Source organism: Nelumbo lutea, chromosome 2 (genome assembly GCF_056320005.1).
Source record: "Nelumbo lutea isolate HS-2025 chromosome 2, American lotus-T2T, whole genome shotgun sequence".
Taxonomy (NCBI): Eukaryota; Viridiplantae; Streptophyta; class Magnoliopsida; order Proteales; family Nelumbonaceae; genus Nelumbo; species Nelumbo lutea.
In genome coordinates, this window is record NC_142685.1 from 24,569,900 (window position 1) to 24,575,620 (window position 5,721).

The window sequence follows — 5,721 nt, forward strand, 5'->3', positions numbered from 1 at the left end:
GAACTGTTCGGTGGGGAGCTCCCTGGTGGAGAGCTACTTGGTGGCGAACTGCTTGGTGGCGAACTCCCTTGTGGCGAACTGCTTGGTGGCGAACTCCCTGATGGCGAGCTCCCTGGTGGTGAACTACCTGGTGGTGAACTGTTTGGTGGCGAGCTCCCTGGTGGACTTGTCATTTGACCTGCTCCTAGGCGGCCTGCAACTTAGATGATGGTGGAGCTCCTTGGTGCAGCGCAACCCGACTACCCTTTGCGTGAGGTGATTTCCTCTCCTTTGTAGGCGGCGGGAGCTGAGGGACCTGCGAGAACTGAATCAGAGGACCTGGGGTATTTTCCTGGCGGGGACTCTTCGATGCCTAAGTTAACATTATGATTACAGAGAGCTTGGGGAGAAATGAGAGAGCTAGAGAGCAGGGGTTACCATCCTTTTCTTTCCTATCCCCTGGCTTTGGGGGTTGGAGTCCTTATATAGTGGTGTCCTCGCGGGTTAGGTGGGTGAAAAGCCTTCAAACGGTAAGACTCATCATATCCCGTCAGAACCGGGGTACGGTGGTGAACTCCTCGAGGTTGTTAGGCTGGCGCTTGTGTCAGGCGGCCAGGTCGGCGCCTGGGCCAGGTTGTCAGGTCGGCGCTTGTGTCAGTTGGCGGGTCGATGTCTGGGCCAGGTTGTCAGGTCGACGCCTGTGTCATTCGGCTGGTCGGTGTCTGGGCCAGGTTGTCAGGTCGGCGCCTGTGTCAGTCGGCAGGTTGGTGTCTGGGCCAGGTTGTCAGGTAGGAGATCTTCCTACAATACGCCAAACTACTCTTCTGTACCGAGCTGCCCTACAAGTGGCGAGCTGCCCGGGGGAGTTATGCCGAGCTGCTTGTGGCGAGCTTTGCCGAGCTGCCTGGCTCCTTGGTGGCGAGCTCCTTAGAGAGCTACCTAGCTCCTTGGCGAGCTCTTTGGTGAGCTACCGAGCTCCTTGGCGAGCTCCTTGGTGAGTTACCGAGCTTGCGGGGTATGCCGTTATGGTTCATTGGTGGGTGTCTTGTGGGTTGCCAGGTCGGCCAGGTTGAATCATGTGCCAGGCTGATCCGGCCAGGTCGCGCAGGCCGAGCTAGGTTGCGCGCAAGCCGCGCCAGGCCGCGTGCAGGCCGCCCGTAGGCCGTGTGCATGTCGTGCCAAGCCAGCTAGACCGATGCCCGGGTGGGACACCAACTTGGTAAGTTGTTTCCTGGGTGTTTGCCTAGTTGTCACAAGGTGCCACGTGTTGCAATTTCACTTGAGGGCCAAATCTGCCCTCATCAATTGCCCCCCACTCTCGAGCTGAGAGTAACTCAGCGAAGGGAGTGGATTTATTTTGGCCCGTTAGTCGACGAGTTGGTAAGTGCTGATCCAATTCCTTAGGCTTCGGGAGCTGCCTGTATGTGGTGAGATGCCAGTAAGGTGAGGGGGTCTCCGCCAGTTCAGTAGTGTAGCCCTTAGGCTCTGAGGCAACTTATAGTTCACTTTTGCTGATTTTGCTCCTGTTGAGGAAGCGACTAGATATTTAGCAATAGTGTGGCCCGTAGGCTTTGGGAGTGACTCGTAGTCTACTCTTCTTTGAGTTTTGCCCGTGCTGGAGAGGCGACCAGGTCTTAAGCAGTAATGTGGCCCGTAGGCTTTGGGAGTGACTCGTAGTCTACTCTTCTTTGACTTTTGCCCGTGCCGGAGAGGCAACCGGGTCTTAAGCAGTAATGTGGCCCATAGGCTTTGGGAGTGACTCGTAGTCTACTCTTTTTTGACTTTGCCTGTGCTGGAGAGGCGACCGGGTCTTAAACAATAATGTGGCTCGTAGGCTTTGGGAGTGACTCGTAGTCTACTATTTTTTGACTTTGCCCATGCCGGAGAGGCGATCAGGTCTTAAGCATTAATGTGGCCCGTAGGCTTTGCCTGTGAGGTGTCGAGCTATGATTGTGCTACATCAGCTTCGTAATGCTGGTCACCCACTCCTACAAGAAGCTACTAGGAGCTCGACCTTCGGGGGCAGCACTACTAACTTTAGGCCGCCAGCTCACACGGGAGCCTTGGAAGGCTCGACTGGTAAGGGTGCCTATGTAGTCTGTTGGCCGCCAACTCCCGCGGAAGCCATGAAGAGCTCATCTTTATAGGGGGGACCTTGCGGAGAGGACTGATGAGGCATTATATGAATTGAAAGTAAGGTTGGTAGAGCTACTTAGTCTGTTAGCTCCCTACATAGTCTTTGAGTTCATAAAAAAATGTAAACTATAAAGCGATAGCTTCAATTTCTAAAAAGTGAGGACTTAGCTTTGGTAAGATGAGAACTTAGCTTTTGTAGGATGAGAACTTAGCTTTTTGTAGCGTGTTCCCACAGGCGACGCCAATTGATGTAACTGTTTTTGGTCACGTACCAATTTTTTGTGATGTATAATTTTTTTTTGGCTAAGTACCTCATTATTTGACCCGGTGGTGACGTGCCTTGGTGATGAACTACTTGGTGGCGAACTCCCTGGTGGAGAACTGCTTGGTGACGAACTGCTTGGTGGCGAACTCCCTGGTGGAGAACTGTCCGGTGGAGAGCTACTTGGTGGCGAACTGCTTGGTGGTGAACTGCCTGGTGGCAAGCTCCCTAGTGGACTCGTCATTTGACCTGCTCCTAGGCGGCCTACAACTTAGAGGATGGTGGAGCTCCCTGGTGCAGCGCAACCCGACTACCCTTTGCGTGAGGTGATTTCCTCTCCTTTGTAGGCGACGGGAGCTGAGGGACCTGTGAGAACTGAATTAGAGGACCCAGGGGTATTTTCTCGGTAGGGACTCTCCGATGCCTAAGTTAGCATTCTGATTACAGAGAGCTTGGGGAGAAATGAGAGAGCTAGAGAGCAGGGGTTACCATCCTTTTCTTTCCTATCCCCTGGCTTTGGGGGTTGGAGTCCTTATATAGTGGTGCCCTCGTGGGTTAGGTGGGTGAAAACCTTCAAACAGTAAGACTTGTCATATCCCGTCAGAACTAGGGTACGGTGGTGAACTCCTCGAGGTTATCAGGCTAGCGCTTGTGTCAGGTGGCCAGGTTGGCCCCTAGGCCAGGTTGTCAGGTCGGCGCTTGTGTCAGTCGGCAGGTCGGTGTCTGGGCCAGGTTGTTAGGTCGGTGCTTGTGTTAGTCGGCGGGTCGGTGTCTGGGCCAGGTTGTCAGGTCGACACCTGTGTCAGTCGGCGGGTCGATGTCTGGGCTAGGTTGTCAGGCAGGAGATCTTCCTACGATATGCCAAACTACTCTTCTGTACCGAGCTACCCTACAAGTGGCGAGCTGCCCGGGGGAGCTATGCCGAGCTCCTTGGGCTATGCCGAGCTGCTTGTGGCGAGCTTTGCCAAGTTGCTTGGCTCCTTAGTGGCGAGCTCCTTGGAGAGCTACCTAGCTCTTTGGTGAGCTACCGAGCTCACGGGGTATGCCGTTATGGTTCATCGGTGGGCGTCTTGTGGGTTGCCAGGTCGGCCAGGTCGGCCAGGTCGGATCATGTGCCAGGCTGATCTGGCCAGGTCGCGCAGGCCGCGCCAGGTCGCACGCAGGTCACGCGCAGGCCACGCCAGGCCGCGCGTAGTCCACGCCAGGCCGCGCCAGGCCGGCCAGACTGGTGCCCGGGTGGGACACCAACTTGATAAGTTGTTGCCTAAGAATTTGCCTAGTTGTCACAAGGTGCCACGTGTCGCAATTTCACTAGAGGGCCAAATCTGCCCTCATCAAAAGCCCAATCAACGCCTCCACGTGTCCATGCATTATGTTCGGCCAAATCACCCCTCATCATAACGTATCCTTTTAATGCTTATAAAATAAAAAATAAAAAATAAGAAAAATAGTAGAATATCGACCATATCCATATGCACCAATACGTACAGATGCTTTGGTCCTTGTTTGAGGTTCCGAAAAAGAGGAAACCTCCCGTCATTATTATTACTACTAATTCAAAATATATAATCCACAACAACAACCATAAATCTTCGATTATTACGTTAACGTAGAAGACTCCAACCCTACCACACAATCTTCTAATATTATGAATTCAAACTAACCATTTTAACGGCTATCCATTTACATTTTCTCACATTTCATGATTCACAAGAAAACTAATTAAGTAGACAATCTTGATAAGAATTGGACAAGAAAAGAATGGAAGGGGATACATTGGATGGACAATATTTCTTTCACCAGAAAAAAAAAAAAAAAAAAGGATGGACAATATTTCAAGAGGGATGAAGGCTGGAGGCCGGAAAAGGCACCGGAGGAGTTTGAGGTTCTCATTGTGCTCTAAAAATTAAAAGTGTCACGTGATGTTACATGGATGTTTTAACTTTGTAAAGGGTATTTTAATAGGTTTTGAAACCTTAGGAATACTTTAGGCTCAGTTTGGAAAGAGTATAGATACAAATTTGTGGAGTATAAAATACTATATTTTATATTATTTTATATGTATTTATACTGTATATATTTGTATTTTTACTCCTTCCAAACTGACCCTTAAGTATTTGTCAAAAAACCTCAAGGGTAATTTAAGTAATTTATATTTTCTTGTGTGTAGTGTATGAATTGGGATTTTGTGCCAATAAAACATGTTTCAACCCTCTACCAACTTGATCTTGATCTCACATCTCACATCTCACCATGAGACTGGGATCCACTATAAAAGTGGGACCCGCCATATATATGAAATTATGTTGGTAGAGGGTTGGAAGGTGATTTGTTGGCAGGTGATCCAGACTCGTAGTGTAGACCTACTAGAGCCTGTAATACAGCAAAGTAGTGAGCTGAGATGATTATTATTAGCACCACGGTCTACAGAGTACAGTTCTGGGCTTTCATGATTTTCAATGTACGTAAAGTAGTTGAGCAATGTTGGTGATGATAGGAAAAAAATCAGTCTTCATTCTTCAATTCCTGGATTCTTTTCAGCTTTAATGGGAAGGCAGAAGCTTCGCCTCAACTTTTGAGCTGTTCAGAGCCGCTTCCACTAAAGCTGCTTTTGTTAAAATCTCACAAATGGGCCCTTGTTTCACATGTTTTCATTTGCCAGCAGGCAGCCCAGTAGATTCGCAACTCCGTCACAGGCCTGGCGGGGCCTTGGATGCCAGAGCCTGAACGCCACCAGACGGGTCAGGACCCAGGGGCCCGCTGTTATTTGTTTGGACTCTGATTTGCAAGCGCTACAAACAAATCGAAGCCCATTGGAGTTAGAAAGTCGGTAGATGGGCCTGGGGCCTACTGTCGTTTGTTTCGATTTTGATTTTGTAACTCCATTACAAAGACGGCTGGCCCATGGGGGAAAAAAGTGTAGGATGGCCCACCCCAGGAGACGGGCCTGGGGGCCCACTTTCATTTGTTTTGTAGAGTAGGAAGGTACCCACCATCAGAATTCAGATAGACCCACCAAGAGTGTTAGATTAGATAATCTGGACAGTGTGGACAGGGATGCACAGGAGGCGGATGCCATTTTGAATTTTTAAGCTTTTAGTTTTGGCCGGAAGGTGGAGAGAAGTTTCTCCTGTGGGACCCACTCATTGGTGTATAGGAAGAGGGGCCCGCACCCGTACACATGCATCTTCATCTTGGCTCTGGCGGCATCTATCTGGTATCTGGTATGCTGCCTTTGGCTTTTGAACTGAGCAGTGATCTCCTCCTCCTACACGGACAAAAATACCCCTACCAAGTTACGGTTTTGCCATATTCTAAAGGGGCATTGTTTCGAGTAATCCGGT